Consider the following 23388-nt stretch of genomic DNA (forward strand, 5'->3'; position numbering starts at 1 on the left):
TTTGAATGAGTTTTCCTAAGCGTAACGTAGGCTCTAGGGTTGTTTTGATGATAGGGGTATTTGGGTAATTTGGTCATTTTTAGTGATTTTTATCGTGAAACTTCTTTTTGGTCTACAAGATGATGATTTCTATGTTTCTAGGGTCGTACTTTCCTAGCGTAACGTGATTTCTAAGGTTTTGTCAATTCGAGATACCTCATCCAGATTTCTGAAACATATGTGGTAGCAAAATAAAGCATTTGAATAAACATCCATCATTGGGAACCGTTGCGATCAGGTTGACGAGTTGATTAATCAGGCGAATGCAAAAAATGGGGTGTCTACAGATGCCCCTTTTTGGCAGAATGTTGAAGTAAACTAGATAGCAAATCTATTTTGGTAGATAGTGCGATATCCAAATGCCAAAGTTAGTGACAGTTCATTTTGCAGCCTGATTTAGCAATTCGTCAAGGCGTTCGGATCCTTGAGGGTAAAACTCTCCTCGAACTAAAAGGTTGTCAGGTCCTCGAGCTTGAACTCTCATTGACGATGTCAGATCCTTGAATATTAGAAAATTCTCTCTAACTAATGCAAAAGTGCACATGTGTGCAATGGTGTAATGTTTACTGAGTAAAATGTGTCAGGTCCTAGAGAGTCTTTTCTCGCTGACAATAATGATTCAAAATTGAAATGTGATTATGCAACGAAAGCAATCATGACAAGGTTGAACAATAAGGTAATTGGAGTCATAACATTTTAGGAACTTCGTTAAATCCTATTTGAAATTCTTTTTTAGAGTTTGAAAAAATTTGAGTCTCGCTTATCGGACTCAAGCCTATTGTAGCCACGCTTCTCGGACTAAGAAACTTAAACAATCCTGTTAATTCATTTTATGATTCAAACAAAGTTGAAGTCTCATTTTTCGGACTCTAGTTAAGGTTTACAAGAACTTAAATAATCATATTAAAATTGAAGTCTCGTTTCTTAGATTCGAACTAAGGTTTATAGGCACTTCAAAAAACCTATTCATTGTATGATTAAAAAAGTTGGAGTCTCGCTTCTCGGACTCGAACCTAAGTTTGTAGGAACTTCAAAAAACCTACTCCTTCTATGATTCAAAAAGTTGGAGTCTCATTTCTCGGACTCGAACTTAGGTTTGTAGGCACTTCAAAAAGCCTACTCATTCTATGATTCAAAAAGTTAGAGTCTCGTTTCTCAGACTCGAACTTAGGTTTATAGGCACTTCAAAAAGCATATACATTCTATGATTCAAAAAGTTGGAGTCTCATTTCTCAGACTCGAACTTATGTTTGTAGGCACTTCAAAAAGCCTATTCATTTTATGATTCAAAAAGTTGGAGTCTCATTTCTCAGACTCGAACTTAAGTTTATAGGCACTTCGAAAATCCCACTCATTCTTATGATTCAAAAAATTGGAGTCTCGTTTCTCGGACTCGAACTTAGGTTTCTAGGCACTTCAGAAAGCCTACTCATTCTATGATTCAAAAAGTTGGAGTCTCGTTTCTCTGACTTGAACTTAGGTTTATAGGCACTTCAAAAAGCCTACTCATTCTATGATTCAAAAAGTTGGAGTCTCGTTTCTCATACTCGAACTTAGGTTTATAAGCACTTCAAAAAGCCTATTCATTCTATGATTCAAAAAGTTGGAGTCTCGTTTCTCAGACTCAAACTTAGGTTTATAGGCACTTCAAAAAGTCTACTCATTCTATGATTCAAAAAGTTGGAGTCTCGTTTCTCGGACTCGAACTTAGGTTTATAGGCACTTCAAAAAGCCCACTCATTCTATGATTCAAAAATTTGGAGTCTCGTTTCTCGGACTCGAACTTAGGTTTATAAGCACTTCAAAAAGCCTACTCATTCTATGATTCAAAAAGTTGGAGTCCTGTTTCTCAGACTCGAACTTAGGTTTCTAGGTACTTTAAAAAGCCTACTCATTCTATTATTCAAAAAGTTAGAGTCTCGTTTCTCGGACTCGAACTTAGGTTTTTAGGTACTTCAAAAGGCCTATTCATTCTATGATTCAAAAAATTGGAGTCTCGTTTCTCGGACTCGAACTTAGGTTTGTAAGCACTTCAAAAAGCCTATTTATTCTATGATTCAAAAAATTGGAGTCTCGTTTCTCAGACTCGAACTTACTAAGCCACGTTTCTCGAGCTTAGATTTATAGGAACTTAAACAATCATATTAATTCATTCTATGATTCAAAAAGTTCAAAGTTTGAAAGATTGGGCCTTTATTGGCTTATCATGCTTCTGGATTCATAATTATCATTGGATTTCTTCGGACTTCTAAGTAAGATTTTTTTTTATCATGTGATTAAGAACAAAACTTTAGAATTAAATGACTTTCAAAAATACCCCTACTTTCAAGGTTTGTTTTAACAGGAACTTGACTACGAGACTGATGGAATGGATTACGCTTGAAAAATATGAACTCTGATGTATGACAGATAGAAGAACTGACGTTCCTTTAAATTTAAGACTCTTAAGGTTATCATATGTGCAATAAGGGATTGATCATTTTCTTTCGAATTTCTTTTGAAAAATACTTGAGTTGGACTTTAAAAAATCTTGATAAATATTAGAATAGAAGATCTTTCTTTTCAAAGTGGTTGATGATTCTACATTTTCTATTAGCGAACACTTGAACAAATAAACATACTCTTGAAGATCCTACAATGTTTAAGATGACTTCTGATTTTTTTCGACTTCAACATTGTCTTTGTTGGATGTGAGCTCTTGGCTGAAAAATAAATATTGTGGCTTGAATGGTTCTGCATTTTCTAGTTTCTGCACAAGCTTCCTTCTAAATTTTCCTTCTTGATGGGACATTTTCTCCCATTTGATGATGCCCTAATTTTTGCCTATAAAGCCTCTTCAGATTTTCAATCTAGCGGACTTTGTTTTTTCTTTTTCTGATGATGCCTTGATTTTTGCCTAGGTCGCCTTTTCAGATTTTCAACCTAGCAGGCTTTCTTTTTTTATGGTTATGCCCTAAATGTCGCCTTTTCGAGTTTTTGACTTAGCATGCTTATTTTTTTTTCTTGATGATCTTGAGTAACTAACTCGACAACTTCTTGGTTCCCTGTACGTTAACCGAATCAATTAGCATTCAGGAGGACTTAATAGGTAGGTTTAGGATATGGTTTAAAAAGAAAAGATATAAGGTTCAACTTCCCAAAATGCCCTTAGTTTGATATTCTCTCTTTTTTGTCAATTATTTTGATTTTTTTTAAATGCCCCTAGTTTGGCATTCTTTTCTTTTTATCAAATTTTTTTATTCTTTTTTCTAATGCCCTTAGTTTGACATTTTCTTTTATTGAACCTTTCAATAGGGGATTTTCCTTTTAGATAACACTTTTCTTAAGAGAATACCTTTATTCTTTGCGTGACCGGGCTTGAAGTAACTTCTCAGGTTGCCTACGTACCCCAAATATTTATTTTTCTTTTGGGATCAGGTCAAAATGTAGTTCATACTAAGATTCCCTCCTAAGGTTAGTCGATGTGGTTTAGAAAGCACTACAACATTTTTGATCTACAGCGGCGGATTTTTTCGCCGCTACAAGGTAATTTTTCTGTCGGTAAAAGCTATTGCGGCGATGAGCAGCGGAAGCAAATATCCGTCGTTGTTTCCTCCGTCGCTAACTATAGCAACGGATAATGTATTCCACTGTTGCAGGTAGTACATTTAGCGGCGGATATTAATATCCGCTGCAATAGGTCGAATTTTTAACAAATAGAATATAATACATATAGCGGCGGATCTTAATATCCGCTGCAATAGATCGGTTTTTTAATTAATAAAATATACTACCTATAGCGGTGGATCTTAATATCCGCTGCAATAGATCGGTTTTTTAATTAATAAAATATACTACCTATAGCGGCGGATCTTAATATCCGCTGCAATAAATCGATTTTTAATTAATAAAATATACTACCTATAGCGGCGGATCTCACTATCCGCTACAAGAGATCCATTTTTAATTATACATATAGTGGCGGATCTTGATATCCGCTGCAATAGATCAATCTTTAGAAAATAGAATATAATACTTATAGAGGCACATAATATTATTCGATGCTATATATATATATATATTACATGACCAATGTCCTCCTACCTACAAACATTGAAAACTCAAACAGAAAAGAGCATGCATAGAACAGAAAAGAGAAATGTAAAAGCCTTTAGTATAATACTCACTACATGAAAATAAGATAAATTCGATGGCCCAAAATCGTTGAATTTTGAAAAATGCGACAGTCTCACCCGTCGAATTGGGCCATGTCGAAAAAAAAAAATCGACAGCCTTAAGCCATAGAAATTATTTTCGATGGCCTTAAAAATTGTCGACAAAACTATATTCGACAGCTTAAAACCGTCGAAAAAAATAGCCCATTCCAGCTAAGGTTTAAAGTTTAGATTGTTTTTGTTTGCAAAGATCATTTGGTATTTTAATTAAGTTATGTTTATTTGTGACATCAAGTGAAAAAATGGGGCTGACCATATAATCGAGATAAGAGTTATGATGATCATGATATGTGGTCAACCCAGCTGATTCATGAGATGTCAGTTAAGAACATGGTTTAAATCAGAATGAAGAAAAATGAGAAGTTGAGCTATGACATCAAGCTATGAGATAAACATACATCAAGTATTCCTTTTACTCCCGCTTCCTCTAAGGCTTCACGACATGCGGCTTGGCCAACAGTCTCATCATTTTCCCATCCACCCTGACAACTGAATCACGAAAATAATATCACATTCAATACTCACCAATAAAGTAACAAGAAGATCTGAATATTACTGAATAAAATTATTAGAAAGGAAGCGGAATGAAACTTACCTTTGGGAAGACAAGATCTTTACGATCCGGGGAAGAAATCATGAGGTCTTTACGATCCGGGGAAGAAATCATGAGGACTTCTAACCTATTCTTCAATTCAATAGTCAGATCATCAACATCTTTTATGATCCTGTAAGGAATACACCTGTGTATTGAATGAATAAATGGGTAAGGTATAGTTCACTTGTATGCAAGCAAAAAGTTCTAAGGAACATGATTGAATGGAGTGCTTACGCATAGAAGCAACTCCATAAATCCTCAAACAAGCTACTAATTGGTTTAATTAGACATAGTAGGGTTCAGAACAATGGTTTTATGGGGTGTTTGGCAATGGATGATGTTGTTAAGTTCTGCATCTCAATTTCTATCTCCATAATTGAGTGTTGTATGTGAAGTATCTATAAGAATTTCTAAATGTAGTTTTATCTCTTTATATATATATATATATATATATATATATATATATATATATATATATAATTAGAACATTGATGCCTACACAAGGAATAACAATGAGAAACCTTCCACTAGATCTGTGAGAAAGTTTTTTTTTTTTTTCTTAGAAAGAAAGATTATACTTGTAATTTGCAAATCACTAAAGTGGTAAAAATTCATATTTGGAATTTATTAGGCATTAAAGCAGTTTTACAAATTATGATACAAATTAACATACAACACTCAATTATGGAAAGAATTTAACAATTTCTTTTATAGTAATGCTGCTGGTAGAGTACCTTTGAGGCTAGCCAACGATACCTTAAAATATAAATACAAAGAGAATATACACCACAAGAAAGAAAAGCCTTAGAATGAAGGAATAAAATTGATCAGTATGTATGGGTTTATATCAAATCATGATGCACTTACAAGGCGCTATATGGAGCCAAACTTAGGCTTTCTACAAATGACCAAGCATATAGAGGGGTGAGTCCCAATTTTTCATTATCAATATCACTCTAGGACTGTTCTTCTCCCACATCTACCACAAGACATCACTTTTATTTATGGGTAAGCCCGAACCCATGACCTCAAAGTTGCTTTGTAATGTGTCAAACCAACCAAGCTATGGGTCCATTTCCATTTCATTTACTTGGCTACTTTAGTATGGTTTCTCTAATACTATTTTCAGTTTGAGGGAGTTACAAGTTTATACACATTGAAACATGTATATGTACATACAAATGAGCAGCAAGTTAGGTACTTCTTATTATTTCTGAACTTTGTATATGTCAGCATAGCAACCCATATCAAGAATTTATTTGTCAATTTATGAGATACAGCATATTATCCAGACTCCTGAGTGTTCCAAAAACACTGACAGCACCAGAGTCATCCTTGTGTCCATCAATGTGCATACCACAAAGCATGCAACCCCATAAAAAAAAAGCCATGGGCAAGGTCATCAATTACGAGCTGATTCAGACTAACCCAGTCACCCAAGCCTAGTTATTGACATTACTACAAGGCACAATCTTGACCATTTGATCATGATGAGCACCTGATAGTTGATCTACAATAGAGCATTAGAAAGTCCAGCACAAATAAATCAGGTTGATTTTAGACCTCACATGGATACTACCCCCCCCCCCCAAAAATAATAATAATAATAATAAAATAAATAAATAAAAGATAAAAAAACCCTTTAATGCATTTACAGTAATGCTGCTGGTAGAGTACCTTTGAGGCTAGCCAACAAAAGAATGCAAACAGCATGTGGACCATGATGAGAAAATGACATTATTTTTTAGGATACATCTTGAAATGTAAACACCCAAAAATAAAAAAAAAACTAGTTAGTGACTTAATCAAAATCAACCCAAATTTTTTTGCAGGGGAAAGTTACAGCATACATAACTATAAAAAATAAGTTGGCATGATAAATGCAAATCAAATTGCATTAGAAAAAATCAACTATATCTTCCCAATATAAACAAATGACAAATAAATATTCTCAATTACAGGCTACTACTATGAAAACATATTGAGACTTATCGAATTAGCATTCCTAAGGAAAAGTTCAATTGGGGACCTTTCATTAGGGGATGGACCTACAACCTTTAACCAACATTTCCCTACATCTGGAGATACATTTCATGAAAAAGAATGAAGTTGGAGGGGAGTTCCACCTTTAGCAATAATGCCATGCCAATAGTGATCAATGTCCATAAGGCCCTAGCCAGAAGGTCCTCCCACTTGAGGCATTTGCACCATCAATCCTTGACCTCTTGGATTCCCTTTGAAAAGAGTTTGAGATTTAAACCAATACTAAAGCTATGGAAACCATAAAAGATATCTAATTGAGAATAAGAATAGAAGTAAATACTACAAATAAGTAATAAATAACAAATAACAAAAAATAAAATAAAAAAAGGAAATGAGAATGGTCATAAATCTTGTAAGTTACAAAAGTGAATATGTTGCTTTGATTAAGGTTTTTGAGAAACTAAATGTGTTTGATTATCTGCATTGGTGTTAGATTATATATGGAGATGCTAGACTTTCTGTTTTCTACATAAAGCATTTACATGATGAACCTGTTAGTTAGATGGGATCTAATTAAACAAAAATATAGAATAAGAAGTGCAAACCTTAAAGAGCTTCTTAGTTCAGTTGAAGTGCAAGCCTAAAATCAGTTTGTGTAGGGTACACAAGTACTATTCTTGGAGGTTTGATAAAATCCAAATCTGTAAATTGTTAAAAGATGAGAACTTTGTTAGATCTAGACTCAATCCAGACCTGATTGGATCTACCATTTTACTTTATATGAAATTGATTTGGTATAATATTCAGAGTTCAGGATACATATAGGTGCATAAACCAATACTCAACTCAACATACAAAAAGAGTAACAAACATGTATATATGTCAACCAGCAAAGTCAACACTCCAATACTCCAAAATTTCATAAAAATAAGAGATACCCAGGTACTAAATCATCACTATTTTCATATTTATCAAGTAATAAACATATTAGAAAGGTCAAATTATACCTCATGGTCTCTGAAGAGTAGTCACAAATACATGGAGGACATGAAGCTTGACCAACTAAATTCCTTGTTAAGTGCCAGTACAATGAACATGATCTTCTTCACTTAACCATAACTATAACTCACAATTCAAACATGCTTATATGCACAGAAGATGAACGGGAACTGATTTAAGTCCCAACTACAACTGATTGAATCTCTCTTAATTCAAATTCAACCTCATCTGAACGATTAATTTTGTTGTTTCCCTTCGTAGAATTGGCACTTGTTCAACAAATTGGACAAATGGGTGTCATCAACAACCATGAATCGACACATTGAGCATGAAAACTATGCTTGCATATTGGAAGTAATCAACACTTCTCACACAACTTGAAGTTCTCCAAACAAACAACACACTCACTAGGACTCCTACTATCCTTCTCTTATGCCTTAAAATCAAAGCATGGAAGCGGCCAAAAAAAATGTAGAAAATGAGCCAAACCATTATAATGTTTTGTAATGTTGAGATTATAATTTGAACCAAACCATTTGTAATGTGTGTCATGTCTAGACCTTAGTTATCGATGGTGCTGTGGAAGCACCAAAAAAGAAAGAAAGCAGAAAATGAGCCATATTATGTCCAAGAATCTTTAAATTCTTAATAATGGCTCTCAAAAGGAAAGATTCAAGCAACAAAAACATGTTAGAACACTATGTTCTATTGCATGCAGTTAATATAGTTTAATACACTACATTCCAACACAAACCAAAACTTTAAACCATATGGCAGCAAATAGGTGAAATGGCCAAGCCAAACAAAACTAAAAGAAAATCGAAGCCAATAAATTCAAGATAGCTTCAAACCCTTGCCACCTCCCCTTCTTCACCTTTCCACGTTTAACCTCCCTCTCCCTTACTCTTCTCCCACACCATATGATCTAGTGAGGTTTTAGCAGGATAGAATGAAGATACTCTATATATCCAAGATGGTTAGATGTAATAAAATGGTAAAAACTACAAATGCAGTCAGCAACACTGCCTATGGTTCTTATTAATGCCGGAAAAAAAAAGAAAAAACGGATAACTGGAAAAATAAAAAAAGTTAAAACTGGATTACTTAAAATTAAAAAACATACTGCATTTAAGCAATTCTGAACAAAGCATCTGAGACAGAAACAGTTTTTGTAAACAAAACTGTTGGGATTTACATACTCTTCAAAGTCCTCATCATGTAAACAGTAACAAACAACACCCATAGTACACTTTTTTGACCTGTCAAAGAAGAGAAATTTACAAGAAGAATAAGTATCTGAAATTGAAGATTGATACTTCTTCAATCCAAATTGAAGACTAATGTAGCTAGAGTTCCATGAGCTGATGTAAATGGAAAAAAAAACACTCAATTATATCCATGAGCTTATGTAAATGTAAAAAAAAAAAAAACACTTGGCCTCGACAAAGTGTTTTGTGAGCATATCCAATCTTGTTCTTGCAGAGCAATTCACAATCTCAGGGCTGCAAAAATGATACAACATACCGGCATTAAAATGGGAAATGATGAGAGAAGTAGTTGTCCCATCATGAATCTCCTATGAAAAAAAAATTGACTGAACAAGGAAAGCATAGCCATTCCAATTAATCACTATCTCTGGGCAGTCATAGTATGGAAAATAGTCTAGAAAATAAAACCTGTGATAATAAACAAATACCAAAAAATAATAAGTAAGCCTTTAGGAAGAATCATGCTTACAGCTGGAAGTCTATCTAGTTGTGGCCCAAACCCATATGGTTGGTTTCTCCCAACTCCTTGATTATCCATCTTTCTTGCATGGAAGGAAGCATAATCAATAGGTAATAAGAGCCGAATTTTGGTCCCTAAGGATTTTAAAGTCCTCTGTTATTCCAAACTTCAAAAATTCATCTTCTAGTTGTTCCTTTGTAACAGATGGACTAATTACACCCCACAAATGTTTACCTGGTGTAACCTGCAAAATGAAATTCATAAGGTTTGTAATGCCAGCAACTTCTACAGAGTGGATACTTTTCATTTGTAATGGGTTCCCCATGGGAAAATGCTGGAATGACACAAAGGTGACAAAAATGATGTGGTGGTGCACTCATAATTGTAGACGCTTTTTATGTTTAGATACTAGGTGACATGAACCTCCTATAAAAGTTACCTTTTCTTTGGATCCGGTGCTTCCAACCACATAGCAACCCATCAACTTGGCAAATTGTCCAACAAGCTGGCCAACTGCACCAAAGGCCGCTAACATGAACACTGAAAACTGACATTAGAGTTTCTAATCCGCATCACCAACTCTCTTTAACTCCATATTCCTAGCAGTGACTAATGGTAAATGAAAACAAAAAGAAATTAAATGCTATCCAATTGCAGTGCATACAAGGGGGAGTTGGAAGGAAAACACCTGTTATGCATTCAATGAGTTACCGATGAGCAATTTCATTAGACCTCTAACAGCTTTTTTTTTCCTGAAGAGTTACTATTTTAGTTATTCTTCTACTATCCAATTGTAGAGCATGGAAGCTATATACCTGTGAAATCAATGGCAACCATAAAATTGAGTTCAAATCCACTAGAGACATAGTCCAAAAAAATATATAGTGTTTTCCCGACAAACCCATCAACAAAAAGTTGACCTTAAGCGTCTGTAGAGAAAATGTTGTAACATACGCAGTGTGACACAACAACTTCATTCAATAAGTCATTAAAAATAATTACCTTCATATGATCCTTCCGAGCAAAAGATGGGCCTGTGTAACCTTTCTCCAATTTTTTCCTTGTGAAGTCTTTCCAATTCTGCCATTGAGATCTGAAGTTTTCTGTTGGATTAAATGGATGAAATGTTACATAACCAGGAATAAAACAACTGATAACATCAGAAAGCTAAGTAATGTGGCCCAAGCATTAATTGGTTACCTATAAGTTCATGCTTGCCGTTGCTATTGAAATCAAAACACTTTATAACTAAGGGATTGTCCTGCATCAAACAAAAATTTGTTAGGAAGCAAATAATATAAGCATAGAACACAAGGCACTATTTTGTTATCTACATTGTAGTTGAAACACCAGGATAGTAAGATTCATGGTGTTGAAACCTGTAAGCATCCATATCAAGTTAGATTGAGAGTTACTTGACATTACAAAGTACAGAGACGTGTGGCATATTCTGTTCGCTATTTAACATGCTATCGAGGCACATAAAAAATCGCAAAATAAAAAAGCAACAAACTTGCCTTGCTACCAATTTGCTGTGTAGTCAGGCATACTGGTTTCCAAGTCGGATTGATGTTGACATTCACCCGTTCTGTCTTACAAATTGGGACCGAACCTCCATTATCAACAATCCTAGATATTCTTAAGAAAGGGTTCTACAAAAAGAAAACAAAAGAGTACCTGAGATACGAATCGAAATTGAAGAACTACACCAGTAATCAAGATCGAAAGGAGCAATTAGATTGAGGAGGGTTTGTAGCAGTTGAGGTTGAGGGTTCAAGTCCCTCTTTCCACTCCTGGCAGTACAGGCCAAATAGAGTGGCCCAACAATCTGGCGTCAACCCTCACGACAGCAACCATGAAGCAGGTGCTACACAAAGCGATGAAATCAGGGTCAAACCAAGCCTCTAAATGGAAGGGTCGACTGAAACTCCAATCGAGACTCGAACGGAAGAACAAATCGTTAAAACTTCAAGTTTTAGGGATTTCAAAAAGATCGAGAGAATGAGAAAGAAGAGAAGTGAAAATGGTAGAGAGAAAATGACTTTGGAAGCTTGACAATTGGTTCTCTAAAATTATCGGGCAAATATTTTGCGCCAAATCGATTGTGCGGCATTTTTTAAAATGGAGTATGTACTGTACAGCTGCGGAAGAAACAATTCGCTATTAAATTCAATTAAAAACATTTCTGACGAGGGAACTCACTGAATTGAATTTTTTCTATAAAAAAAAATTAGAATTTTTAGTGGCGGATATAATAACCGTTGCTATATTAAATTTTTTAAAAAAATTGACAATAGACGAACTCATTAATCAAATTTTTTACATTAAAAAAATATTTTTTTTAGTAGCGGATACAATAATCCGCTGCTATATTCAATTTAAAAAGGACGGAATTCAGAAAATCAAAATTTTTATAAAAAATTTCATTCTTTAGTGGCGGATATATTAATCCACTGCTATATTTAATTTAAAATAAATTGATAAAAAGAAACTCATTAATCAAACTTTTTATATTAAAAAAAATTGATTTTTTAGTGGCGGATCTACAAATCCGCTGCTATATTCAATTTAACCAAAAAGGAACTCACTAACCGAAACATTTTATATTTAAAAAAAAATTATTTTATAGTGGCGGATATGGTAATCCGCTGCCATATTCAATTGAAAATAAATTGATAAAGACGAACTCACTAACCGAACTTTTTATATTAAAAAAAATTCAGTTTTTAGTGGCGGATCTGTTAATCCGCTGCTATATTCAATTAAAAAATTAGTGGCGGATCGGCTAATCCGCTACTATATACAATTAAAAATAAAGTGATAAAGAGGAACTCATTAACCGAACTTTTTATATTAAAAAAAAATTGATTTTTTAGTGGCGGATCTATTAATCCGCTGCTATATTCAATTAAAAAAAAATTGATGAGAAGAACTCACTAAACTGAACTGTTTATATAAAAGAAAATTGGTTTTGTAACGGCGGATATATTTTTCTGCTGCTATATGAACTGAATAAAAACGAAACTTTTTAGAGTGAATGTTTTGCGTTTGCACGGGTCCCTATAGCGGCGGATACAATTATCCGCTGTAAAAAAGTCCATATATAGCGTCGGATATAATGATCCGTTGTTATAAACTGTCGCTGTAGATCAAAAATGTTGTAGTGAAGAAGAGGCTATTAATTTTTTAAAAGCTGCGAGGGGCTAAAGAAAGTTATCTTTTCTTGGTAAGACAGGAAAATGGTTCGACCAAAGAAAATCTTCTTTGGTTAATGCTGCTTGACTTGGTCAAAGTTTCAGGAATTCGATATCTGGATTACTCTATCGAGTAAGATCTTCTTTTGAGAATGAATATTCTTCAGTCTTCTTTTGTAAAATCGAGTATGATCGAGTTTTCTGACTATTCAATTCTTCTAAAACTTCAAGAAAATCTTTTATTTTCTTATGAATGAAAACTCTCATCTTTTGAGTGAAAAATATGCTAGATCCACTTGTAAGTCTTAGCGTCTTTGTCGATGCTTTCAGCTATATCATTTTTAACCAATAATCTTTGACTTTGAAATCACTCTTGACTTTATGTCTTAATCTATATTTTTATGCGATCCATCCATATATCCTTATGGGACCATGCAAGAACATTGTTGAATTTCTCAAGTAAGTTTACTATTCTCTCATGTTCTCCTGAGGATGACATATCATCAATTTGCACTTTTTGAGTGTACTATTTAATTCCAATATTTATCAAATTTGGTTAGTGAGCTTTATGTCATTTCTCATGTTAGATTTTATATTCAAGTCATTATTGCACACATGATAATCAAAAGTTTATTTATTAGAATTGAAAAGAACATATACTAACAAACCTTACTAAAACCCAAAAATAAAGATGACTAACTGAATTCAAAGACTTATGCAACTGAAGCTAAAGAAAGCTAAGAAGACTTAAAAGACGACATCATTCTGAATGGAAGGACACAATTCTAGAGTCTATGACTTGAACTTGCCCACTTTTACTATCTCTTCATATTCTGATTCAAGCTTGTCATATGCGGGACAACCCGTTGCTTAAATAATTTCTTTATTTTTTAGTGATGTCACCGCCTTAGGGTAGTTGAGCTCATTCTGGCATGGAACGAATGCACTGTTAAGATCAATTGGGTGAATGAAGGAAACTGGGTCAATTGATTCGGGTTTGGATATGGATATTATGTTTAGAGTAGGAGGGGGTTGATTTTGAAAGGTAGGCAAAGGGTTAGTCTTAACATTGGGCGCGGTAAGAGTGGGTATGGTAACCTTTCCTTGTTCAATCAAGTCTTGGATAGCATGACAGAGAGTAATACACCTGTCAAGAACATGACCAGACATCTGATGGAACTCAGAGAATTGTCCATTATCCATGTTTGGGGGAAGAGGATTAGGTAAAGGCTTAGGTTGTAAAGGTGTCAACAATCTCCTTTTCATCAATTTTTGATAAGTAACACTAAGGGACATTCCAAGATTGGTAAACTGTCTCCTAGGCTTAGCTTGTAAAGGCTGAGTAGCCTGAGGAGATAGTGTGAAGGAGGTGTTGGCCACTTGTAAGGAATTGAAATTAGGTTTGAAATGTTTGGGTTTTCAATCAGACGAGTTACTAAAAAATCCCGAAGAGTAGGCATCCTCAACTTGATTTCCAGCCTCAAGGAGGGATTGCAAAATGGGAAGGTACTGAGGTATTAAGTGAAAGCGCCCTCGATCCGCAGGGTGCGCGGATCCGCTTTTGACCCTTGAGGTTTGGGAGTTGCCACCTAGTTATTACAGTCTAGGAACCGATTAATGACTCTAAACGGATAAAAAAAACTAATCTAGAACCAACAAAGCTGAATTCGGGGATCATGTTACGGGGTTGGAAGTTGTTAGGCACCAACCCCGCTCGGCCAAAGTCGATCTCTACTAACTTCCCAAATAAATTACATTGCTAAAAACCTAAATAATAATAAATAAATAAAAAAAATTATACCTTTCCGATAGCAAATACTTTGTTCCCTTAGATCCGATAAAAGTTGCTCCTTGTACTGTACTCCCTTGCTTCGTTCTGTCTCCGGATTTGATTTCTGATCTCCGAGGTAAGGTATCTCTTCTTTCTTGGATCTGAATTCTTCAAGTTTGTTGTGGATTTTGGGATGTTTTTGGAAAGGCTTTTAGGTGTTCTTTAGGCTAAAATCAAAGGAGGGATGTTAGGTAAGGAGTTGGGACTCCAAAACTAGGGTTTATGGGAGGCTAGGGGGCTTCTAGACCTATTTCTCTTAGGGTTTATGATTTGATACGAAAATAGGGTGTGGGGACCTCTATTTATAGAATTTTTTAAGGGTTGATTTGGATAAAGTTAGTATTTAATTAGAGTTCTTTTAGTTAGAGTTGTGTTTTAGTTAGAATTGTTTTAGGTAGAATTGTGTTTTAATTAGAATTATTTTAGGTAGAATTGTTTATTAGTTAGAATTCTATTAGATAGAGTTATTATTTAATTATAATTCTATTATGATTTTGACTTTTGATCTTATTTGATTGACTTTTAATATTTTGACTTTAGTCTTAATTGATTGACTTTTAATATCTTGACTTCATACTTGCTTGATTGACTTTAATTTTGACTTTAGTCTCACTTGTTTGACTTTAATACCTTGACCTTAGTCTTGCTTGATTGGCTTTAAATTTTTGGAGAACCCCCCTCTATTATATCTTTAATTCTTTGGACCCCCAAATGGAGGGGTCCTTAAAGAAATATCTCACGAACCCTCAACAATTTTACTTGAAAGCCCGATTGATCGATTTTTTAATTCAAAATTTTAAATTAATTTCATCAATGTTTCACTTTAATTATTTAATATTTTATTTATTAATTTCAAATTTTTTAATAATGAAAATTATGAAATTATCGTTTTGCCCCCGGAGAGGACTTTTCACGTTTTAAGTCGGTTTTTTATGTTCCAGGATGTTTTAGAATCGATTTTTCATAAGGAATTCAATGGAAATATTATTTTGTCTTATTTATGAAATTTTTTGTGTGAAATGGTTGTGAACTTTATGAGGGGTATTTTCGTAATTTTGTCAAATTCTGTTAAAATTGGCGAAATGGTTTATTTGGTTTCGATTTGTTGTTTTATGTGTTCGAAAGAGTTTTCCTAATCGTAACGTAGGCTCTAGGGTTATTTTGAGTTTAGGGGTATTTTGGTAATTTGATCAATTTTTAGTGATTTTTATCGTGAAGCTTCTTTTTGGTCTGCAAGATGATGATTTCTATGTTTCTGGAGTCGTATTTTCCTAGCGTAGCGTGGTTTCTAAGGTTTTGTCAGTTCGAAATACCTCATCCGGATTTCTGAAACACATTTGGTAACAAAATAAAGCAATAGAGTACACGTCCATCATTGGGAATCATTGCGATCGGGTTGACGAGTTGATTAATCAGGCGGATGCAAAAATGGGGTGTCTACAGATGCCCCTCTTTGGCAGAGGGTTGAAGCAAACTAGATAGTAAATCTATTTTGGTAGATAGTGCGATATCTGAATGCCAAAGCTAGTGACAGTTCATTTTACAGCCTGATTTAGCAATTCGTCAGGGTGTTTGGATCCTTGAGGGTAAAACTCTCCCCGAACTAAAAGGTTGTCAGGTCCTTGAGCGTGAGCTCTCACTGACAGTGTCAGATCCTTGAATTTTAGAGAATTCTCCCTGACTAAAAGAACAAATGTGCAAGTGTGTGCATTATGTGAAATTGAGTAAAATCTGAGTAAAACAAAACTCGAGAAAATTTGAATGATATTTGAGACAAATCTGAGCAAAAGTTGGGAGAAAGTTAAATGTCCTACTCTACCTACTCTAAGTGAAAGAGTAATGCACTATATTTTTTTGGGAAGTTCTACTGTACCTACCCGGAGTGAAAGAGTAATGAACTATTTCTATTTTTTTTTGTGTGGAAGTTTTACTCTACCTACTCGGAGTGAAAGAGTAATGAACTAAGCTTTTTAGAAGTCCTACTCTACCTGCCCAAGGTGAAAGAGTAATGAACTAATTTTTTTTTGAAAAGTTCTACTCTACCTACTCGGAGTGAAAGAGTAATGAACTATTTTTTTTTGGAAGTTCTACTCTACCTACTCGGAGTGAAAGAGTAATGAACTAAGCTTTTTAGAAGTCCTACTCTACCTGCCCAGGGTGAAAGAGTAATGAACTAATTTTTTTGGGAAGTTCTACTCTACCTACTCGGAGTGAAATAGTAATGAACTAATTTTTTAGGAGTCCTACTCTACCTGCCCAGGGTGAAAGAGTAATGAACTAATTTTTTTTTGGAAAGTTCTACTCTACCTACTCGGAGTGAAAGAGTAATGAACTAAGCTTTTTTGAGAGTCCTACTCTACCTGCCCAGGGTGAAAGAGTAATGAACTAATTATTTTGGGAAGTTCTACTCTACCTACTTGGAGTGAAAGAGTAATGAACCAATTGTTTTGGAGTCCTACTCTACCTGTCCAGGGTGAAAGAGTAATGAACTAATTATTTTGGGAAGTTCTACTCTACCTACTCGGAGTGAAAGAGTAATGAACTAATTTTTTTGGGAGTCCTACTCTACCTGCCCAGGGTGAAAGAGTAATGAACTAATTTTTTTTGGAAGTTCTACTCTACCTACTCGGAGTGAAAGAGTAATGAACTAATTTTTTTTTGGAAGTTCTACTCTACCTACTCGGAGTGAAAGAGTAATGAACTAATTTTTTTGAGAAGTTCTACTCTACCTACAGGAGTGAAAGAGTAATGAACTAATTTTTTTCTTTTTTAGGACCTGCCCAGGGTGCAAGAATAATGAACTAAGCTTTGAGGGAACAAACGGGGGATTAACCTCGCATTTGATTTTTTTTTTAAATAAAAAGTTGGATTTTACGAAGGTCAGGTAAACATTTTAACTCTCTTTGAATCTGAGGAGTTTTCAAAATTGCTATCAAGAGGGTAGCCTTTAATTCAAAGTTAACCTTATCCTTTGGGGTTGAAATTGACTAGGCATCAGAACAAAAATGCCCCTAGTTTGACAAGGAACATTGCACTGGGGATAATTGAACATAATTTGAAAATACATGCCCTTAGTGTAAGGGGGAACCTGTACTCTTTAGAAAAAGGAAGTGCCCTTGTTATGAAAGTTTGAAATCCTTGATTACCGCAAGCGCAATAAAGGTTTAACTTTTAATTTTGACTTTTTATATTGAAGATTTTGAGTCAGGCTCAAAGACATTGGAACAAAATATTTCTTTCTGAAATTCATCATAGAATTTGTTCTTTCTCCCCGTCGGTTCGCTTAGGGACATGAAACTCTTCAGATCAATCATAGACGAGATACTTGTATCCACTGAGTCTATATTTGGTTCAAACTGGATATTGAAACTTGATCATTCGGACTTCTGATATTTCGGCACGGGCTACCTTTTCAGCTTCTCAACTCAACGGAGATTTTCTTTTATTTTTTGATAGCTCTAAGTTTTGCCTAGATTGCCTATTCAGGTTTTCAATCTAGCGAGCATGCTCTAGCTTTTGCCTAGATCGCCTTTTTAGGTTTTCGATCTAGCAAGCTTACAAATTTTCTTTTTTCTTGCTTTGATTGTTGCCAAGGTCATCCTTTCAGATATTCAACCTTGCGAGCTTGCCTTAATTTTTGCCTAAGCCACCCTTTTCAGATTTTTAACTTAGCGGACTTTTTTTTTCCTTCTTTTTCCTTTCTGAACTTCTGGAGTTACTATCTGATCATGCTTTACTACCTTCCTTGACATTTTTCACACGATACTTAGGAGGACTTTTATAGGTAGGCTTAGCACTGGGTATAAAAAGAAAAGAATCTTGAGGCTCAAAAACCCAAAAACCCCTTGTGTGGCATTTCCTTTAAATTATTTTCTTTTTTCCTTGAATTTTCTTCCCCACTTTGACAATTTTTTTCTTTTGAATTTTTTTCTTTTTAGATTTTTTCTTTGTCGGGGAATCTAATTTTTTTTTTTTTATTTTTTTTATGTGGTCGGGCCTGAAGTAATTTCTCAGGTTGCCTACGTACCCCAGAATTTTGGGATCATACCAAAAGTAGTTCGAATTTCCCTCCCCTAGGTTAGGTGATCGGGCTAAGCAAGAAAAAGGCATAATTTTTCTTTTTGAAAAGGTTTCAAAGGGGTTGAGAAATGATTTATTGAACTGGGTAACAGGAGAATTGATTCGGTCAAAGATGGCCTCCTTAAATGTAGTACCGTTTGATTCGGTCGAGGTTGGTCGGTTCTGATAATTATATTCCATCATGGTCTTGAAGTCTAACAGTTTTTCCAAATAATATTTCCTTAATGATTGAATATCTCCAATTGGGTTCAAACTTTCTAGGATCGAGGAAGAGTACTCAAAATTATTATTATTTTTTTTGGTAATCTGATGCTTAGATCCTTGACTTATAAGTGATGAACTTTGACTTTCTTGTCAAACATGCGAGTGATTCCTCTCCATTGACAGACCCAATCTGTTTCTAACAATTAACTTCCATCAAGACCTTGAGATACATAATTTTCCCTTTTAACCGGTAAGATTGCTTCCATATCATACTAGAGTGACTCTAGTAGAAAACTGTATTGAAGTATAATATGTCCATAATGCGAATGGTAACTTCTCTGGCCAATCTCGGTGTGATGTGTGATTGACACATTTTCACGATGATTGTCTTGAGACTTTTACTAGCTGCTTCAACTATTCCATCGATTTTAAAATTTCAGCACTGATGCATTTTATAATCCCTCCTCTGACTATGTCAGTCTATTCTGGTTGGTGTTCTCACAGGATGGGTATATATTTCATGTCGAACAACACTCCAAATTTAACCGACATATTCTCATAGGACCATGTAAGCAAGTCTTTTGAATTTTCTGAATAAATTCATCATCTCTTTGTGCTTCTCTGGGGATAAGTTAATTCCAATCTAAATTTCTTGGGAATTATTTTTGTTCCGAGGTCAATGACCTTTGCTTTCTTGAGCCCGACTTTTATCTTCTTGTTCAGGAGAAAAATATATCCTTGAAGCTAGATTATTAGTTAATTCGTTAATGCGCTTGAGGTATTCAAAATTTTTTTTATCCGATCAATTTCAGATGGGGCGACAGACACCTCTATAGACTCGATGAACTAACTTGACTCAATAGGAAAAAGGTAAACTCAATCTAAGGAAGACATGACCTTGCTGGAAAAAATGACTCGAGCTAACCCAAATGACTCATGAAAACTCAAAGTAAGTACCCACATGAGTTTGATTAGGACTGAGGACTGAGATATTACTTACAACCGGTAGGATTGAAGCACTATGATCTTTAAGGAACAACTGGACGATGTTGAGAAATTCTGAGGTCATTTCTGACTATTGACTTGATATTGACGTTTACTCTAACTGATCGGATTTACAACCCTACCTAGACTATGGACGATTGAGTTTAGATACAATGATAATATAGTAACCTCTTTGAAGGTGAATTTAACCAATTTCAGTATCACCCCCTTGATAACATTTTAAATGAACCCTGAGAATTTATTGAATTTTGTGCACCACTCCATTAAACAATTCATCCATTCAATGATTATTCAGAAGGAAAATAATTTTATTGCACTCTTGAAAATAATGTTTTTATTGAATAACGATTTTCACAATTCTAATTATTTTTTGCAATCATTTTCTTTTTAGAAAAACATATTTTCATAATTTTACAAGGTCCATGCAAAAAATAGATTTTTGGTAAAAAAAACATATTTAAAAAATTTTCCATGCAAAAATATATCTTTTGTAAATCATTTTTCCTTCATTTTCTTTTCTTTTGGAAAATATTTTCTTCTGGAAAATATTTTTTCTCTGAAAAATAGTTTTTTATTTGGAAACCATTTTCTCTTGGAAAATCTTGTTCTTATGGAAAATATTTTTTGGAAAATATTTTTTCTTAGAAAATATTTTTTCTAAAGAATAATACTTTTTTTGGAAAACACTTCTTTTGGAAAATATTTTTTTCTGGAAAATACTTTCCCTTTGTAAATTATCTTTGAAATTTTGATTTCTATTTCGATTTAAATGGCCCGGTCCATCAGGATTGTTGGATCGAGTTGGGCTGAGTCATTTGCAAGAGATGGATTTTTTATTGGGTCGGTGCACCTATTTTAATTTTCAAAAACAAAACTTTTGATCCTTGAGGACAATCATACACTCTGATCTCATCCTTCACATCATTCGCATACATTCACCAATCAAAAGGTTCCATTCAATAAATAACCTGGGAACACCCACGATCAGTTCGAGTCGTGACTTACAGGGAAGGTTTCTAGACTCTAGGCTTACTACGTGCAATGCATTTTTATCTGGCCACCCTTGCCCAAGCACACCTATATACCTCTCGATACGTGGTGAGTTGGTTTGATATACCGTATAGGTGATGATCTAAAATCTCAATTCACTTCTCTGAAGCCAAAAACAGTCAATTCGATCTCCAGTTGAGAGGTGGCGCATGATGCTGAGCAAGGGCCCACTTAAATACCTCTCGTCTAGAATAGACGTAGTCTATCCCCCTCGTACAGTAGGATACAGCGGGACAAGATCTTGCTTAGGCACTGGTTTTGACCAAGAAGTGCAATTGATATACTTAGATTATCTTTTACATACCTATGGGTACGAGTCAAGGGTTGTAGCTTTCATAAATGGTTTGGCATCCCACAAGAGGACCGACCACGTACTAGTACTACGTTGGCAATCGGGACATGTGACTGTGTGGCTTACAATAGGTCAAAGGCTCAGGTCGCTCCAGCCTGGGTGCATCAATATATCTCTCAGAATCACCTGATCAAACAGTATTAAATCCCCCAGTTTGATATACCCTAAGGTACATGACTGGAGTTGTGGTTTTCATGAATGACGTCGCATCTCCGAAGAGACCGGGCCACGCACTAGTGCCACGTTGGCTATATGGGATGTGTAAGTGGATAAAACAGTAAACGTGCATATGGTGTGTGCAAAACAAGGTGGGGTGTGCCGGGGCCTTTTCTCGAATAAATGGGTCCATGGGCCGGATCAAACCAATCAAACCATCAACATATTGAATAAATATTGATCAAAAATACAGAAATATTCAAAATACCCAATTCGACATTAAAGCATGTATATATCAATTAAGATCATAGCATTTCAAATAATAACATAGAATAATTGATCAGATTCAATATTGAAACATGTAAAAAAATTCTTTTTATTTTATTTTATTTTTCTTGGAATTTTAGGAATTTTTTTTGCATTTTTGAATTTAGGACTCAACAAATTTTTCAATGAGAACTTGAATTATCTCAACGAACACCTTAAGATTTAAAAATTACTAAGGGTCATTAGGCCACGTGGCTCCCTCATTGGTAATTTAATTCCATGGCCTTTACCATTTTGATTGGAAAATATTTGGATCCAAAAAGAGAAAAAATCAATTTTAAAAATGAGAAATTTAAGTCCAATGTTTTGAAAATGGTGATTATGAAATCTCAACTTAAAGTTTAAGATGACATTAAAAAAAAATTTTAATTGAAAATTTCTTTTAAAAGTTCATGAAATTTTGTTCGCCACAAACACATGGCATTAGATCACCCTTTTGGATGCCACGTGGCGAAGTTGATAACCCTTAGTAAGAAGAGATCTTACTAAATTAGTAAGACTAGCCCCCTTTCTTTCCATATATTTTTTTTTTAAAAAACAAACACCAAAATCTGTCTTTCTAATAGAAATCCGAAACCGCGAGTTTGAAATCGTTAGTCCAAATTGGAATAAAATCAATTTTTGGTGAGGAACAATGTGATTCGGTGATCGAGTTTTAGGATCAAGAGTTTTCTCCCCTTTTTTTATTCAAACAATCATGGTTTAATTTATTAGGAATCAATCCCTTCAAATCAAAGCAAGAAATCCCAAATTTTCCCCACATTTGATACATTTATTATCTGCAATTTCCCTTAGCTTCATCTATGAAAATTGATCTTTCGATCAATCAAGAAATCAATGGAAAAAAATGCTATCTGAAATCCTTTCTTAGAAACGTCCTACGAGTCATCCGCACCAAATCAAGAACTTCGAATTGAGGACAAAAAGAGAATTAAATCTGGAATTGGGTTGTATTGGTTAGATGTGTGGAAGAGATGAGTAATGTCCTAAAGAGGAATTATGGTTCCCTTCTTGTTAATGGTGGAAGATGAAGAAATTGCAAGAAGTGGATTTGATTGCTTGGAAAAGAACGGTGGGAGATTCTCCTTGTGATTAGAACGGCCGATGAGCTCCGTTGATAGAGAGAGAGAGAGAGAGAGAGAGAGAGAGAGAGAGAGAGAGAGAGAGAGAGAGAGGAGAGAGATACGTCTCTCTTGCTGTTTTTTCGTTTTTAAAGAGATGGAGAAGAAGATACAAACAACAAAATGTGTTTTCTGCTAATGGCACACCACGCGAATTTTTTTTTTTTTTTTACGATTTTTTTCTTATTTTTGTTTTTGGAATCCTCTCCTAATCACGAACAACATTAAAAAAGGAAATTTTTTTGTTTCTTAGTGCATCGCTCACAAATAATTTTTTTCTCTAACTTGCCACCTATGCCTAGTAACGTGCCAAAAAAGAATCATCCAAAATTTTTTTTTTTTTTTAAATAATCATAACTCTCATCTCAATCACCATCATTCCATCATCAATTTATGTCAATTTGAATCTTTCATTATTTAGGGTTATCCCCAAAATGACCTTAGATTAAACCAAAAAGAAAATTGTATGCCAAATCCGAAATATCCAAGATTGTACCTAAGGGTACTAAT

At 34.5% G+C, this 23388-nt stretch overlaps 1 long non-coding RNA gene across 2 annotated transcripts; it reads right to left on the reverse strand.

Annotated features, from left to right (window-relative positions):
- Positions 1-4630: 4630 nt before the first annotated feature.
- Positions 4631-10882, reverse strand: LOC147409837 (uncharacterized). 2 transcript variants are annotated; one of them, XR_015183180.1, is made up of 8 exons: positions 10759-10882; positions 10561-10661; positions 9568-9802; positions 9030-9332; positions 7437-7532; positions 6975-7082; positions 4849-4993; positions 4631-4735 (listed from the first exon to the last, which is right to left on the reverse strand). It is a non-coding gene; the product is annotated as an uncharacterized LOC147409837 (long non-coding RNA). The 2 variants fall into 2 exon arrangements; XR_015183182.1 differs by having other exon boundaries at positions 4652-4742.
- Between the last annotated feature and the right edge of the window lie 12506 nt (positions 10883-23388).

Source organism: Akebia trifoliata, chromosome 2 (genome assembly GCF_017979445.1).
Source record: "Akebia trifoliata isolate Shusen 1 chromosome 2, ASM1797944v1, whole genome shotgun sequence".
NCBI lineage: Eukaryota > Viridiplantae > Streptophyta > Magnoliopsida > Ranunculales > Lardizabalaceae > Akebia > Akebia trifoliata.